At 41.0% G+C, this 17,184-nt stretch overlaps 1 protein-coding gene across 8 annotated transcripts in view; it reads left to right on the top strand.

Annotated features, from left to right (window-relative positions):
- ATXN1 (ataxin 1) overlaps positions 1-17,184 on the top strand; it is a 228,320-nt gene that overhangs the window by 47,279 nt on the left and 163,857 nt on the right. For 7 of the 8 annotated variants that reach the window (XM_080611986.1, XM_080611984.1, XM_080611980.1 and 4 more), the window contains one exon: positions 16,634-16,757. The gene's annotated coding sequence lies outside the window, so the exon portion shown is untranslated. Of the gene's footprint in view, positions 1-15,687; positions 16,758-17,184 lie in introns of those variants that run through there. The other variant, XM_080611983.1, reaches the window with a different exon arrangement.

The following is a 17,184-nucleotide window of genomic DNA, read 5'->3' as shown; positions in this document are numbered from 1 at the left end:
AGCATGAGAAGAGTCTGCATTGGTCAGTCAGCGTTACAGTAACCTAAGTTTGTGCCCTCTCCCTCTCACATTCCCTTTTGCTTACTTCTTGAGTTTTTTTCCTTCTTTCTCTTTCACTGGAGATTTATTTCCCTTCTCAGCATTTTGTTTACACTGTCAATATAGCAGTGTTTGTTCAGCTCAGACCAGGAGAGGTATTCAATTTTGCAGCTGACATTTATTTACAGGGTCACCTTTTAGTCTCTGTTAGATTGCCATTCCTTATGAACAGTGTTTCATGAGCAATGTAACCTACTAGGTAATAGGGCCTATAGAAAACTGTCTCTTTCTCTGAGTCCCGAGTAAAAGCAGTTGGAGGCATACTTTGGGCATTATGTTACTACTTTTTCTGGAGCTTACATCAGTATTTGAGATATAACAAGCCTCTGAGATCACATCTGATTGAAGGTTTTCTAGTAAGATACTACTGTTACTGAAGTGTGTAGCTTTAGCTTGTGTGGATGATTTTGAATGGATGACCTTGAGCAGCCTGATCTAGTGCAAGGTATTGCTGCACATGGCAGTGGAGGGTTTGGAATAGATGATCTTTAAACATTCCTTCCAACCCAAACCATTCTGTGATTTTGTGGATCTCTAAGTTCTTACTGCTTTTTTCCCTACAGTGCAAGGACTACATATTCTCAGCAGTTACTCCTTTACTACTAGGAGCAGAGGGTACTGTCTCTCTGAATATTTTGACACTCATTGCTTTAGTTCTTGAGTCATGACTTACGTAAGTCTCTTGAGTAGGTTTCAAGTTGCTATTTAGAGGTGATACCATGGAGGCATGGAGCTTTAGGCATTGATTGTCTTGCTTTCTTTGTCCTTGTCTTGTGATTTTTGATACCTTTTTGTTTGTATGGATACTCATGAAAGGCGAAAGGGGAGAAAATAGTTTCTTGGAAAACAGGTGTCCTTAAATGCAAATGTAGAGACATAAATAGTTATATTCAGATTTTAACTCTTACTAGTTACCAGAGTGATTAAAAGAGAATGGAAGAATCGCTAAGTATCTCCAGGTGAGTGGCCCCTTGAATACAAGGCCACTGCTGTTAAGATGCTCGAATATGAATGTAGGAAATGTAAGTAAAGGTGTTCAGGTTTGAACACTTTATGTTACATTATAAAAAGGGGAAGTGGAAAGAGGGGAGGTAAGGAACAAATAATATGGTGGCTTGTGGGGAAGCATCAGATATTCGAAACCAGTTACTCTAGGCTGAAACATTTTCAGCTTTTAAAAATACCAACTTCCTGCCCCACTTCGTTTGACTTTTCCTCATAATTTTCAGGCTTCCCTTTCCTTGCTCTTCTTTCCAGCTCTGTAAGCTAGAATGTAAAGGAGGAGAGCAAGAGACAGTGAGCATGACTTTAGAATTTCACATTATCAAAAAAGGCGTGGAGAGAGAGAAATTTGTGAATAATATTGTGTGAAAAAGTTCAGAACTTCAGCCACTTCAAGCCACAGCTGATCCTGTCAAGTTTCATGCCTTTTTTGTGTAGGATGGTCAGAAAGTTATTTTCTTCTTGTGTCTGAAAGAAAACTGGTTCTAGGCCTACTTGAAATCTTGAGGGATTTGCTAAGACCAGGGTGAATATAGCAGTTAACTCTAGAAAGATGATTGTTTTGGCTCCCTGTCGTCATATTTAAAAACTTTTTTCCGTTAGAATGCTTGTTGTTAGACTTGTAAAATCTCTTTAGAGCCTTCATAAGGTTTGTTGAAGTTACCTGCAGGGAAAATATTAGGACAATGTTCTTAATGAATTTTTTTTAGATCATTTACAGTGTGTAAACCACATATTTATTCATCAGAAGGACTAAACAATTGTCATGATGAATGTTTTGCTTTGTTCAGTAGCTTTCTTGCCAAATGGGAATGCAGATTTGTGACTTTCTCCTGATACTTTATGGTTGTCATGGCGCACCTGTAGGATACTTGTTTGCCTTGTGAGTGAAATACTGTGTATGGTTGTAGGGGGAGGTACATTCAGCATTTTAAGGACTCTGTAATGTACAAACCTGATTTTTGGCATGTCATTTCTTTCTGTTTATTATGATGGAGGCATTGCTCTGTGATACTAGAACAACTTTCAGGGTTTTGATAGTAGTAGTGCTCTTTACTTGCTTTGCCACAAATCTGCTGAGTGGGATTTTTCAGGAATGAGATTCATTGCTAAGTTTAGCAAGTTCTGTGAGCAATATCTGACTTAATAGTTTTGCTTTCTGCTTGTAATTACACATCACTTCTTTTTGGTAATGCCTTCAGAACTTCTCAGTTCAGTATCAACTCTCAGAACATCATCTTAGGAATAATGTGTATCCTGACTGGTCATAACGAGGCTGAAATTCCATCTTGGGTTTCTGGTGTCATCACAGGATCAGGATGGAATTACAGCTTTAATTTATGTACTATGGGGGATACATTATTTATTACTGTGCATTAGAAAATGATTAATCTCTGCTTGTGTTGCAAGGCTATCCTACTGCTTCGTGTCCCCAGGAAGTGCTGAGACATTGTAAAACTTCTTGTGCAGATTACAGCTGCCAGAAAGCCCATTGCATTATTCAGAAACTGCTAGAGGTGATGAAAATTTACGGGGCCACTATGGAGTTTTTCCTAACTAGTAAAACTCCTTGCTACAAGGCTCTAGTTTGCTAAACCTGAGCATTTCCTTACCTGTAGTCCTTTTCAAGTGTTTCGTTCCACCTAAAGCCATGATCAGATAAATGGGTTGAGGAGCACTGTATTTTGAGGACCCTCATTCAGCAAAACAATTTAACTGTAGTCAAGCTCCACCAAAGATAACGGAAATTAATCTTGTGGTTAATTGGTTTGCTGAATCAGTTCTTCAATTTCTACTTCATTGGTTGTTCATAGAACTTATTTCTTTCTTTGTCCTCAACTTCTTGAAATTGTGTGTATGTATCTGTGCGTGCATGCACATACATGCAAGCCATGAATACAGCAGAGACGCAGTGGAGGTATACAAGCTGATGGAAAACTCCTATAAAATTAATTAGTTTTCATTCCAGTGACTTTCTGTTTTTATTTTTTTCTCTTACATGTTTTGGTCTGATAACAGTCCATTTTTTATGAGCTTTTTCAATACTAGGAAAGTCAGTAATCAAGTTATGGTACACAATTACTGGTACTGTGTAACTATTTTTAATGTCCACAACTATGGCTGTAGTGAATTTGAGTCACAGAATTCTTTCACAGGCAGTTTTCAGTGGGGTTTCGCCTTTCTGCAGGAACTGAAAATTTGTTTTACAGCCTGTGGACATGTGTTTATACAGATACCTCGTACCAGCCACTACACCATGCAGCTGTTAACCAAATAACATAACTAATCCATGCCTCTTCATAAAAAGAATTTGGTATTTGGTGGGTGGGGGTTACAGTTTTGCATTTGCATCACTGTGCTCTGGTTTGGAAAAATAGAGAAAAGAAAAACAAACCCAAAACAAAACAAAGCAACCAAACCCTAAAGAGCTCAGCACTGTTAGATCTGAAAAAAAGAACTAGATTATTTGTAGAAGATCAAACAGCTGCAAATACCTTAAGAAAAGAAGTCACTGATGTAAATTAGGTGAATGCTTTATACTAGTACAAAAGTAATACAGAAAATTAAATACTCCCACTTTCTAAGGTGGCATTTTTATCTAAGGCTCTGATGACATGTATAAACCACTCAAGTTTCAGCCTTGTGGGTTATATTGTCACCAGAAGCTCTGACTAATAATACAGTAAAGTCTTACAAATGACAGTTGGATATAGTATGACTTTAAATGACTTTTTTTTTTGTTGTTTCTTTATTATCATATGTTTAAGGAAAAAAAAAAAAAAAAGAGAGAGAAAGTCATAGTGCCTGCTGGCTAACTTGACCTAGCGGAGAAGTTTTATCCTGAATTTTATTTGGATGGCCGTACTATAAATGACAGATGTGGAATCTAAAACTCAGTGACAAAGTGATAATCCTTAAGGTGTAAGAATCTTGAAGGTGTTATAGAGAAAGACATACAAAACACACCAGCAGCTGTCCCCCACGCAAAATTAAAATGATTGTCATTTTTGCAGAGAACACCATGGGAATCAGAATTCGAGACATCCACCCCTCTTCGGTTTGAGAGCTGAAAAGATGGCTGCAGTTTCTATGCAGTTTCAGCCCGCTAGAGCTGTATAAATAGATCACTGGCACCATGCAGATCTGTGTGGGACCAATTGCCGTTCCCTTCTACATCATGAGGAGATGCAGAAGAGCAGTCCTCTGCGGCTACCTGTCTCATGCCACTTATACTGGTTAGGTTGGGACTTCTGAACGCAGAGAGGCTTGCTCACACAATGGTTTCTGCCCTGAATGAGTCAGGCATGAAGCTTATGCAGATTTAGGCTAATGTTTTAAAGCCTCATTTGGATCTGAAATGGGACATGGCATTTGTGCTAGCTTTCTGAATGAGTTGCAGCCTTGGGCGAATCCAGTATCATGTGAATCAAGATAGCATATTACATCAACAGAGAGGAAACCAGCTGTTTAGCATTGGGGGAATAGTTTAATTGTGTTATGATAGATACATGAGACTGAAAATAAATACCAAGCCCTGTGAATTTTATGCATGCACTGTAATTTCTTACTTTTCTGCTTACTAGTTTGCTGCAGATATTCTTGCCAGTTTTGTGTAGGGAGGGGCTTTAAGTGTGATAGGAGAGACAGAATTGAGGATAAGTGTAAAAACTTAAGGGTAGATTTCTCAAGGCCCTTAAGTTGCCTGACAATCTCAGTGGTTATAGGGAAAATTATGTTGAGCTGTCACAGTTCAGAAGAATTGGATCCCGCTCCTCCCAGCGAAGGGTGACACCCTGGTTGTATATTTCTACACACATGCAGAGGACCAAATCTTCAGTGCTGCTTTGTATAAAGAGCATAAAGCTCAAAAGCAAACTGTAGGAGAAGGAAGAGAAAGAATGACAGTAGGTTTTACATAGGACTGAGGTCCAGTAACTTCTTGACATAGATGCACAACTCTGAGAAATCAGTCTTAAGGTAGCATTGTTATACACTTGGGAAAGTGTGCCAGCCACTTCTTCCTCTGCAAGCGCTTCCCGCTCACCTTGCCTTCAGAGATAAACTGAAGACATGGCTCAGCTCCTTCTGGCACAGGGTTAGAGCCAGTCCAATCTTTGCTCTTCAGAGCATGACATAAGCTGTTCTATTGCCTGAGTTTTCTTTAAGTTCAGTAAAGACTGGGTAGTCTCATCCTGTGCTGACACTTGGGGCTAGGTTGTGCCTACCTTGGTGCACTGTGCAAGCCTGTGGGGTTGCATAATTGCAAGTTTACTGTCATACAATGAATGACTGATGGCATAATTTGTATTTTCAAAATACGTAAGCAGCTCAACCTAATCAGGTGGTGTGGTAAATATTGTCAGGAGATAAAAACAAAGTATTAGGGCAGGGAATGAAGTTATAAACTTCCTTTAATGTGCTGCATATTGTTTGATCATGTTTTCTCATATACATGAGCTTCTGCATGCCAGATTCTAGTAATAATTGGCATCTACTTCACAGTCCTGGAGAAATAATTCTAATAAATACTGGAAACAGTAAAAATGAGTGGATGTGTCAGTTTGCCTTTCAGACTACTGTGACTAACAGGTGATTAGTACTAATGTAGAAGGCTTATTTATCCTCCTTCTTGCTTCTGGAAATACAAAGAGAGGGAGAGCTGGCAGGAGAGGAGACATGTTTGACTCTACCAGACAGTTAACAGCAGTACTGCTGACTGGCTTGGATTACAGTTCTGGCTTTGCGGGTGTTTAACTTGCAAATCTGAGCTTCTGCTCACTTGCTGAAGCCCCTGAAGTTAAGCACGTGAATGGTTTGGGGCCTGAGCAAGCCCCATTGGCTTATTCAGATAGAGAGATTTTGCAGCAAAACCTTATGATGCAGAAACCCCCCAAGTTACAAGTCTTTTCCTGCTTCCAGTGGGTTGCTCATGATGTTGATGGGATCTGAAGTGGAGGGAATCCACATCCATTTGTTCATGTATGCCAGTAATCTTCAGTGCTCCAGAAAGATAAAACAAATTAGAATACCTCATGCTTTTGTGTGTAGATCAGCTGTTATTTTTCAAATACACAATTTTTAAATAGCAGGTATTAATTTAAGGAAGCTTTTAAGATACATGGAAAGCATTTCTGAAAACAAATATTCAAATGGGAGTGAAGGGTTTTTTTCAGTTTGTTTTAAGTAAACATTTTTCTGTAGTACAAACGTGTCAATGTTTGGTGAAAATCTCATTCATTGGAACTTGGGAGAGCAGGGGGAACAGTTCACTTTCACAATGAAGAACAGTTTGTTTTTAAAGATAATGACAAGATCCTGGTAATAACTGTGAAAAGGCCTAGAAAAGTAGTACATGCATGGGTGGATGAAACCTTTCAATAGAGTTTGGATGTTTTTGTGAAAATGCTGTGCTGCAAATTTTTGAACTTGAAGCTACTCACTCATATAGAATGGAAGGATGATTCCCTACAGTGGGGATTCTAGGCTGAAATGGTGTGGCCTGTCCTATGAATTAGCATAAGCCTTAAAGGAGCATAATGGTCCTTGCCAACTTTCAAAATCTTTATTTTTTGCTTAAAGCCTTACCTTGATTAATCTAGTTTATATTACATTTAAATATATACCTATGTGTTGAGGCATGTGCATTTTAGCATGAAATGTGAGTCCGTGGTCTAGTACCAGACTTCTTTGCAGCTTTTTAGACACTGCTCTACTTCTTTTAAAGCAACTATGTGATGATCATTGGCTTTTCTTTTAGTAACACACCAATTACTGAAAGCCGGACAGTGTCTGTTTTGCCCATTTGAAAGAAAGTTGTGCAGTTTGTTTTCTTGCAAGCCTCGGCCATCCTGCAGAGACTGGCTGAAGGGTTACTTTCATTTTCTGCAGGACAGTGATCATAGGAAAGTTATATGGTGTTGCAGTCACTAGCTGTAGACACTAAAGAGAAACCCTAGGTGTAAGCTCTAGGAATGTTGGAAAAGACACTATAATATTAAAATTGACACTGCTTGGTGCTAGAAAATGAAACTTGCATGCTAGCTTTGTCATGACAAATCTTTGGAGATTGAAAGCAGTTTCAACCTAGGTCTGACTTAATGCTGGAGAGATTAGACTGCACTGCAGCCCACACTAGTACACGTGTGTATATGCAAAGAGGTACAATATCCTAAATAAATTAGAGGTTGGGGTTTTTTTTCTGTTTACAAACTCTATTCACCAAAATTAATAAGACATACATAGCCACGTACAAGATTGTGAATGTTCCATAAGCTTAGCTTTGTTCCTGATGTTGACATTATCTACCTTGTTTTGATCCTCCAGGGGAAAAACCCTTTCTTTATTGCACCTCTCCCCAAAAAACCCAGACACCTACTTGTCCTATGTCATCTGAAGCAGATTTGAGTCTGTTATCTGTACCTAAATCTACAGATATACTTTTCCTGTCTTGCATAGGAACAAAATGTTGTCCCACTTTCTGTAGTTGCAATTTAGTAATATCACAAACAAGTTACAGTAGTAAATGGAATGTGTTAAAGAAATGGAACAGAGGAAAGATTAAAATTTAATTCCCCAGAAAATGTACTTAATAATATTCATAAGGAGAATGCTTATTCACAGTAAGTAAAAGTAAAGCTGTGTTTCCAATCAGCATAAGTAAAATAAACCTCCATGGGCAAGACTGCTTGGATTTGATACTAACGAATCTTGCAGAACTGGCACTGCAGTTCCCAGTTTTAACATCAGATCCATTTGATTACCTTTTTTGCCAGTTCAACATCATTTTTCATCGGCCAGATGGATATTTTAGTTTGTTTTCTTTCTGGAGCACAGTATCAGTCTCTCTGCAATAATGTTGGAATCCTCTGGCCACTCCAGCTAAATTTAACAGACAGGTTGAGATCACAAAATCTTTGAACTCCTAGCAGTTTTGTGAAACAGGCAGTTGGATATAGGATGACGACAGCAATTGGTGACCTTTCTAAAGGAAAGGCTCTCCCATGTTATGACAAATGTGAGAGTACACTGGGGTGTGAGCTGTTGCAAGTGCTCCCAGCACAGGGCTGGCTTTGCTCAGATCATGTGTCTTACTGTGCATGGGGTCACCTACCCATGAGAGACAAAGCCACAAGAAACCAGCCTTAATGCACTCCACTCCTTATGGGATTGCTTGGTATTCTAAGGAGGGAGAATATCCTAACTTTCTTTACTTCTCCCACACTTTCCTAATAAATGTAATATTTTAGGTTTACAGCTTTCCTCTGCTGTAAACCTACAGCACCTTCAGTCCTGTTTCCCACGTTCTGCAAGCGACAAATGGAGCCTGAGGCAGACAAAACGAAGTGATGTGACAAGGGCTATATGAGAGATATAACATAGTGCTGCCCTGTGCAGCTGAGCCGGGAGGCTAGAGCCCACTCAGGTTTTCTGTCCTGTGCATAGAGTCACTGGTGAATGCAGTTTAAATGCACAGAACTGTTATTAAAGGTCCAGGATCTTCTCAGATGGCACTCAAAAATGCAAGGCGAGGAGTTAGACACAAAGCTGTGCTGTCTTAAAAATTGACCACATTAGAAACCATGTCTCTGGCTGGTTTAATACATAGAAACAGTTATCTTTGAAGGAAATGAATACAGTTCCACGATGCTTTGAAGATACAGGACAAACAGCATGGTGGCAGTCATGTTAGGGCCCAGCTTCCCCTGCTGACCTTGCCCATTTCATTCATGAAAATGGACAGTGGTGGTGAAGTGAGACTGTGAATTTTACACATACTTCCTCTACACTTGGGCTTCCTCCTCACAGTGAGCTCAGAGATGTGTACTGCATGGAGGGACAGTGGAAGGCACACAAAGGGAGAAGCTTTCAAGAAATATTCGAGCACTACGAAAGCATTTCTCTTGGCCTCAACCAGGTCTTTGGCACAGCAGTGTCACTCTTGCTCGTGAATTTGCTGCCAGGTCCAGAACTGTTGACAAAAGTTGAATAGATGGGGCAATGAGGTTAACTGGTTTCCTGCACCAAGAATGCAAGGAGGTTTCCATTGCAAGGTGTTTCTTGCAAGTGTTCCAGTGAAACTGTTGAGTGTTATGCTCTTGTTGCTGCTAGGGGCAAACAGCTTACAAGGAAAAGCTCCTTTTCCTGTTCCTAATAATGTTTTCCATCAGTATCTTGAACTATGCAGACAGGTAGCTTTTAGCTAGTCGCCTGCAGACCTCCATAGGCTCAGCAGGTATTTCTTAATAGGTGGCAAAAGGTAGCTGAGAAAGTTAGGTGTTGCATCATAGGATTATTTACCTTTCGTGCGCTGAAAACAGGTGTGATGATTGTCTTGTTACTTCAGTTATGAGACATGTCAAGATTTTTGGAGTCTTTTTAATGAATTTGGAAAGAGAATATAAGATCCATTGTAAGAAAAACTACCAGAGGATATTTGACATAAGCTCAGATGACAACATAGTCACCTTAAAAAAGCACTACTGCCTAAAATTTCCAACTGGCTGTTTTTGCAACTAATGTCTGAAGTTTATTATTTTCATGAGGTTTAGTGGGGGGAAGGTGGTACATTTTTCTGTCCTTTTATCCAGTTGGGTTTTTCTGACTTTTTTATAACCATTCCTTAATATTTTGGCACAAGATAAAGAGAAAATACTTTAAAGAGCAGAAGAACTCATTGTAAAACTACAGAAATTAGGTTAGCTGAAACTACTTTGATCTATTCTTCTCTACATTGCTCACTTCAAGATGCCGTTGCTGTTGTCACTATTACAGTGTTGCAATATTACAGTAGAATATAATAAGATTATCTTATTTGGTGGCATAAAGATGAATGACAGCAGAATTATTTTATTTTTATGATTATGCCTACATTAGCAAGTAATGTGGACCAAATGGAGAATATCCGTATAGTGAAAAACATGGTGCTGGGACCTGAGGTGCATAAGAGGCACATTTCAGGGTTGCTTTTACTTCTGAGCAGTCTTATGCTGCTGACTGCCTGCTCTGGAGAACATGATGCTTTCTAGTTTAGTTCTTCCCAAGAGAGATTCAGTTCACATACTTCAAGACCACCCAACAATGCAACTAAAAACCCAGGCAGGATGGATTATCTGGAGACTTGCTTTTAAAGCTACATCCCTAATCTGAACAAAGGCAGTAAGGTAGCTGTGCCCCTAGAGAGACCTTGTGGGATGAAGGGGTGGAAAGAAGGTGTATTTCAGTGATCTAATCTTGTAGTTGTACCAGTTAGTAAAACATATTTCATAATTTTTCTTTCTTAATGTTCTTTCTTCCCTTTTCTTCATAGTTACTACTGAAAGGGGAAGGTTGGTGTGAGTAGGCCTCAGAGAAGGAAGGCTCTTTTGATAAGTTAGACAGAAGGTATCTTCTACCAAAAGAAGGGTTATAACTTCTTTGAGGAGCTTATACAATGCCAAGCGCACATTAGATGCTTAACCAGCAATGACCCGTGTCTAGCAGATTGTGCTTGACTTGTTGACATGAGCTTGTGTCACTGGAGACAGTGTTCATGCCCTTAGATTAAAGAGGCTGGTCAGATACTACGTTGAACTGAGGTTATTGTTCATCGTAAGATACTGGCTGGGCATCCTCTGTTTGCAGGCACTTTTTGGTGTGTGTCCTAAGGCAGAGGAGGAACATATGTATGGTGAGATGTAATGTCATATTATTGCTAGCATGACTTGAAAAATATAAGATGTTACCTTAGAGAGTAGGTGTGAGAGTCAGTCTGGCAGATGTGACAGTCCTGCTTTCTGGATCTGACAGTTGGCAGCCCAGAGAGCCTACTACCAAACCTGGTATTTGCTGAAATGCTCATGTTATGATTTGTGTTGAAGAAAAGGAAGTAGAAGTAGAGATGACAGAAGCAGTAGTACAGTGGGGTTTGCTTTTGTTTTGAAAGTCTGGACTAGTAGACTTACACAAAAACTTTGTTTTTTTCAGTGTCTTGTCTGTCCTTGTTTGAGAGAGTAGATTTGGCTACAAAAGCCAACCAGCTCTGTAGCCACCCAACTTACTGAATTCAGGCAGAGGACATTCTTTTCCTCTTCCTGGAAGATTTAAGTCACTGGCCAAGCCGCTGGCATAGTCCTGCTGATCTGAAAAAAGTAAGACCAAACTACAGTGGGGCCGAGCTGGTTGTGGGTTAGTCAAATTTCTGTTCTAAAAAAAGCTTATGGTGAGGCCTCCAAAGTTTCCTGCAACAAAGGTCACCACAGGTTTCTGCTGGTGTCCTATACTCTGTGGCACTGGAGATATGTAAATGTATAAGGAATACTGATTGTTCTGTTTCTGTACATGGCGGCCACCAGCTAAATCTCAGAATCTGAGTTCATATAGCTGAAAGGTAGGTGAGTTGAGTAAGTAAAGCAGAAGGGAATAGGAAGAAAATACAAGTTTGGTCCTCCTAGAGAATATAAAAATTCCTTTTTTGTTTTAGAGCCTTTCATTTGAAGAACCTAGACTGTATCTGGATATTGCAAATCATGCATTACTTCATTTTCATAGCATCATACAATGGGTTGGTCTAGAAGGGACCTTAGAGATCATCCAGTTCCAACCCCCCTGCCATGGGCAGGGACACCTTCCACTAGACCAGGTTGCTCCAAGCCCCATCCAGCCTGCCCTTGAACACTGCCAGGGATGGGGAAGCCACAGCTTCTCTGGGCAATTTTCTTAATAATCTCTGCCTAAACTATACTTGCACTTTAGCCGAGAGATACACTCATCTGCTGCTTTTGATGTGCAACATGCTGAACTTTTAGAACAGGGTGTTACTGTCCAGACCAGCTTGGCCAGTGAGAGTAGATGGTAGTCAGCTGTTCACCCATTAGCTCTCTTGTTTTTCAGAAGCTGGGAGTGAAGGAGGGTTGTGCCTCCGTGAGCGCAAGCACTCGTATGACAGGGTTCCCTACCACAGGACAAGGCTGCTGACTTGTGGTGCAGTCAAGACTCTCTCTGGCCTTCGTGCTCTGCTCAGGCACTGGCATAAGGAGGCACTTAAGGTGCCGGGGAGGGCCTGAGGTCAGTGCCTGGTAGGCTGGGGTGATTATGGCTTGGAAACACCTAACACCTCTCTGGGTAGGTGAGAGAGCATGGCCCTGCATCACCTTTAAATGATAATCAGGCTGCGTCACGGCATGGTGGCAGTGAGGGTGGGCCAGCAGTCCTCACTCCAGAAAACATTCAATACAGTCACTCTTTGGCTGTTTAGAAAAAAAGGCGAATTTATGGAGTTTGTACTTACAAGCAGAAGGCAAGAAAAAGAGTCAGTACCAGGTGGGAACATGTGTCTGAACCTGCCAAATCCTAGGCAGAGGCAAGGGAGGGCAGCAGGCCTGTTCTTGAGAGATGTGAGGAAAACAGTTCCTGTCCCAATGGCAGGAGGTGTGCAGGGAGCCCGATGCTGCCATTTTTTCATCCTTCATAGCTAGTCCCAAAATGAGGCCATATTTTAGCAACCCATTTTGCTCTGATCTGGCCTTGGCTCTGTACTGTCATATGTGATAGTACTACAGTGGTTTTGTCCAGGTCCACCCCAGAACTGCTTGCCTGAGGTTGGCAAGGGAAGCTGCAGTCGCATCTGTTGCCCAGGCTTGGAGATAGGCAAGCCTGCCCAAATCAAAAAGTATGAGCAGAGATCATATCATATCTTTCTTTATTTGTAGTTTTTCCTGGGGTTTCATTTCTTTCTCAACTTGATTCTTTGTTTCCACTGCTGTGGGTTTTTATCAGGTTTCGTCAGAGCCACGCTGTGTTAACTTAGGAAATGTACAAGCTGACTAGAATGGAAAACCATCTTGGTCTGTTCAGCTCCATCAGCCCTTTGAGAGAGGCACTGCTGTGAAATGAAGGAAGGCTGGGAAAAAAGAGGGGTCCCACTGGTGCATTTTATCAGTCTGCTACTCTGGTGATATTTGAGGTTCCAAAGCAAGGGGTATTCTCTGTCTCAGCTTTCGTTGAAAAGCAAAATATATCTGCCTTCTGAGCGCCAACCAGCACAGCACCTGATGCATTCCTGCAGCTCTGAAGCCAGAAGGTAGAAAAAAAGACCCTGTGAATTTTTTGACCAGTCTCACAGTGTTTTGGGGAGATGTGTGGTGATTGACCATCATTAAATGCTTGGGGGTTAGCAGGACAGCACTCTGCAGATGTGATATGCTACTGTTTTCAAGGGACTCTAGCCAAATTCTGCTTCTTTGCAGCTGGCAGGGTTAACGCTGTGTATGGTGTGTGTATGGGAGGAGGAAAGGAGATTTGTACTTAAGAGTGAGCCTTCATTTGGCTCTGCTGGGGTCTAGAGAAGCTGAGTACCACCTCATTTATTGCACCAGCAAGAATGAAAGAGCTGACAAAATTCTCCTTTAATTTGTTTGAAGCTGCATTCATTTCTCCAGAAGAGGGAGAGTGGAGTAATTGAATGCTGGGAGGAATGTGTGTAATTCAGGACTGTTCTTTCTCCCTGCCTTGACAGACACCACGGAGAAAAATCAAGACATTTAGAGGGGGGCTGTCAAATCTACTTACATGTTTTTGCAAAGTCCAGCATTATCTGACTGTTGACTGGGGCTTTGTATGTGTGACTGAATAGTTCTGTATTAAGAGGTCACAGCTGGTTTTGATACCATTCAGGTTACTGAGCAGATACCATAAATGCAGAGGAGTGTAGCCATGAGTGGACAGTGACAGCAGAGAGAGCATATACGCGTATGGCAGGGCTCCAGCTCCTTTCTGATTGTGAAATTTGGCTCACAATGTCATGATGTAGCAAAATGAACAAACCAACCCCCCAAAAGCAGGGCAGAACCAGTTTAAAGTTTTTTTTGTTTGTTTGTTGGTGGGTTTTTTTTGTTGTTGTTGTTTTGGTTTGGGTTTTTTTGTTTGGTTTGGTTTGGTTTTTTTTTAGCAAACCAGAAAATTTTCTCCGTCACAGTTAAATCTCTTTTCATTTGTCTAACCCTGATTTGCTGCTTCTGTTTCTGTAAGGATCAGATGGGTAATGGAAGCTGTACAGCAAATTAATGTATGCTACTCGAGATAGTAAAATGCAGGGCTACAATAGGCCTTTTTTCAGCAGCTGTAAAACTGTTGTGTGACTACAGTGAATCCATTCAGTCTCCCCCACGCTTGCTGGGAGCACCCAAGAGAGGAGAGTTGTACAAGCGAAATGACTGTCCAGCAAAACGGTTTCTGAGGGCCAGGCTGATGACTCACTCCTCATTTTGGTTTATAGGGCCTTTTTCTGTGGATGTCAAGTTTCAGCCTCATGTGGGTTGAGAGATCTATAACTTTGTCCATGTTACCAGATTATCCACTAAATCAGTGTGGGTGTTGTGTTCCTTGCAGCAGCCCTCTGAGATGGGGGAATAGTCTTATCTTTGCTGTACAGGAAGAGAAAACTGAGGCACAGGAATATTTGGGTTATGTGACAACGTGCATTAGGAGCCAAGCTCTTACACTTTAGTTGCCCTGTAGAAGCTCAAGTGTCATTCAGAGCTATTTCAGCCCTTCAGGAAGTGTCACATAGCATTTGCCCATAGGTCGTGCAAAAAGCCTGGAGGATAGCTGGATATCTGTTCCTCAAACAGCATTTTTGTCTCTTTAAATAGAGCATTAAGAATATAAGTATGTAAGTGAGAACAGGAGGATTTTATGCTGATTTTAATCTTAAAATAGAATCCCTGGCCACCTTGTATTTGTGTCGGGGAAAAAAATGAGAAGCAGACCTTAGTTGATTCAGCAGGGTGACACTCCATAAAATAATCTTTTTAACACTTTCTTAAATTAAGAATGGTTTCTAGGTGGCATGAGTCATGGACAGACTGTCCTTATTTCACTTTGAACTTCCAGCCTTCTGGATTTGTGTTGCAGCTTTAGAAGGCTTTGTCCTCTTCCTGCAAGTCTGTAGGCTTAGCTGTTGCAACCTTTACTCATGTTGAGTGAGAGCAGGCTCCCTGAAAGCAGCAACACTGTGTAAGTGAGAACAAGCACGGTGGAGTGGGGGAGCAGGGTAATCTAAATGGAGTATTTTGGATTTGTTTGTACTGTAGGCAGCTTAGGGGAGCGGTGACGCTGGCACAGCCTTTGTGCAGGTGTCAAGGGAAGCCCACTTTCCCCCTTATTTGTGTTGGCCTGCTCAGTTTTGGGTTGTTTTCTCTGTGTGTGTGTGTGAATAAACAGTGATGTTGAAAGCTGTACTTTTCGAATTTCTGTCTGCTTTTGGAAAAGTTGTATTTTCTGGAGTACATACAGCCACAGAAGGCTGTGGATAATCTCTCTGTTTCTTAATTAAAAGTAGTGTAAAAATTACTCAGTGCTGTTTGTCTGTCCTAGCTGAGGAAGAAAACCAAAGTGATCTGGCTTACATGCTTGCAAGGTCACATCCACTCTTCTTCACTGTGTTTTGAAAGTTTGTTGGCTTCAGTGGGGATAGGCACAGGTGTAGCCCTGGGAACAGTTTGTCTTTCAGACTTTTTACGGAGCAAGAATGAATATAGTTGCTGGTCCGAAAATTTGTTTGTAGAGAAATAACTGGGATGCCTCTAATCCAGAGGGGCCATGCAAATGCAAGACTGTGATCTCAGAGGGAAGGCGAACTCTGCACTGCCTGGCAGTGTTTGCTTCTCATAGCCAGGGGATTTTCCTGCAGACAGAGCCTGGTTTGGAGGCTTAGGTACCCAGCCAGCTCCTGGCCTGTCTTGCTGCAGGTATGGGAGAGGGAGGAGGGTGAAATGGAGGCTGGGGAGAAAGGCTTCTGGAAGAAGCACTCACTGAGAATTCAAACCCCTTCATTCAGACCTTTTTTGGTGATGGTGGAGAATGTCAAAATTGATTGTATTACAGACCTGCCAGTTTCTCTTACTCATTTGCTTTGTTGCTCCTCCTCCCTTCCTTCCTCTCTCCTCAGCCGGGCTGGGTTTTGTAGTGCTAATGCTGCACTGCTTCTCCAGCACAGCTACTACTTCCCCCACACCGCTACTACAGAAATACTACAGTAACTCAGTGAAGATTTAGGGAGTTGGCCGTATACATATTATTAGTGATAACAAGAGTGGTAGTAATAATAAAACTGCTGATTGTTCTCCCATGTAAGAGTTTGATACTTTACATAATGATTTTTTTTTTTTTTTTTTTTTTCTGATTTGTATCTCTGGGCTTTCTTCTCTTTTCACCTTCCTAAATTTGTGGAGTCTGGTATATACTGAATTGTGCTTTAGATGAATACTTTGTAGTGTACTACCTGGCAGGTTTTTAAAGTAACATGGTTTTGAGAGGTCTAGAATAGTGGAGTTGTGGTGTGTGTGGTTTTGGTTTTAGGGGATTTTGGGGCTGTTTTTTTAAGGACAGCCCACAGAAGAGTGTTCATGGTGCTTCTGCTGTGGGGAGTTATCACACTTGGTTTAGATAATGAAATATACATTGGAGAAAGGTCAGGGATTTCCCCTGAGACACCCACCAATGGCTTGAAATGACATTTTCATTCTGAGTGTTTCTTGTTTTGTTTTCATTTAAGATCCTGGAGTACAGGGAGTGTTTTAATGCAAAACATCAGAGAAAAAAGACTGCAACACATCCTGTGAGAAAAGGGGAAAAAAGAACATTTACAATTGCATCTTGAAACACTCACATGATTCGAGGTAAGTTATTGGAGGGTCTTGCATAAGTTACAGTTAGTTTGTAATTAAATTAATCATTATTTACCCCAGAGTGTTGTGATATTTCTGTCAGGGGCAACGAAAACAGATGGGAGAGGGAGGGAGGGAACTTTAATGGCAAACCCAGAAACAGCAGCAAAAATGTGTAATGCACTTAACTTTTTTGAAAATGGGCCCCATGAGGTCTAATCCCACAAACAAGCAATCACTCTAACATTTATAAGGGCTAAACGCTCTTTAAATCAATGATACTATTCTCTCTGAAAAGTTAGGCATGGGCCTAAATATTTCCAAGTTTGGAATCTGTGTTATATGGGAACTGTGCAGAAGAAAGCTATTGAAGAACACACAATGCACAGCCAGAAAAATGCATATACAATTCTCTTACTGTTGATGATAATGTCATGAG

Source organism: Psittacula echo, assembly GCF_963264785.1.
Source record: "Psittacula echo genome assembly, chromosome: 2".
Lineage (NCBI taxonomy): Eukaryota > Metazoa > Chordata > Aves > Psittaciformes > Psittacidae > Psittacula > Psittacula echo.
Note: the sequence above shows the minus strand (reverse complement) of the source record. Positions and strands in the feature narration are given on the sequence as shown.